The sequence below is a fragment of the Haliaeetus leucocephalus genome, unplaced genomic scaffold (genome assembly GCF_000737465.1).
Source record: "Haliaeetus leucocephalus isolate CR32 unplaced genomic scaffold, Haliaeetus_leucocephalus-4.0 Scaffold416, whole genome shotgun sequence".
Taxonomy (NCBI): domain Eukaryota; kingdom Metazoa; phylum Chordata; class Aves; order Accipitriformes; family Accipitridae; genus Haliaeetus; species Haliaeetus leucocephalus.
Genome location: NW_010972852.1, coordinates 9,168 through 9,535, shown reverse-complemented (window position 1 = coordinate 9,535; position 368 = coordinate 9,168). Strand labels below are relative to the sequence as shown.

The window sequence follows — 368 nt, the reverse complement described above, 5'->3', positions numbered from 1 at the left end:
AGTTGGGGACAAAACTGGGGACCCACTGGGGACAGGGACCTGTTGGGGACAAAACCGGGGACCCACTGGGGACAGGGACGGTGACGACGACCCACTGGGGACAAAACCAGACACCCACTGGGGACAGGGATGGTGACAAGGACCCACTGGGGACAGGGACGGTGATGAGGGCCCACTGGGGACAAAACTGGGGACCCACTGGGGACAGGGACGGTGACAAGGACCCACTGGGGACAAAACCGGGGACCCACTGGGGACAGGGACGGTGACGACGGCCCACTGGGGACAGGGACGGTGATGGGGACCCGTTGGGGACACCGACGGTGACAAAGACCCTCTGGAACTAGGGGCTGCCGGGCTGGGGGGGG

General features: G+C 65.8%; 1 protein-coding gene across 1 annotated transcript in view; it reads right to left on the bottom strand.

Annotated features, from left to right (window-relative positions):
* LOC104835896 (histone acetyltransferase KAT5-like) overlaps nucleotides 1-368 on the bottom strand; it is a gene marked incomplete at its 3' end in the record, with an annotated part of 13,361 nt that overhangs the window by 10,180 nt on the left and 2,813 nt on the right. The window lies entirely within an intron of this gene.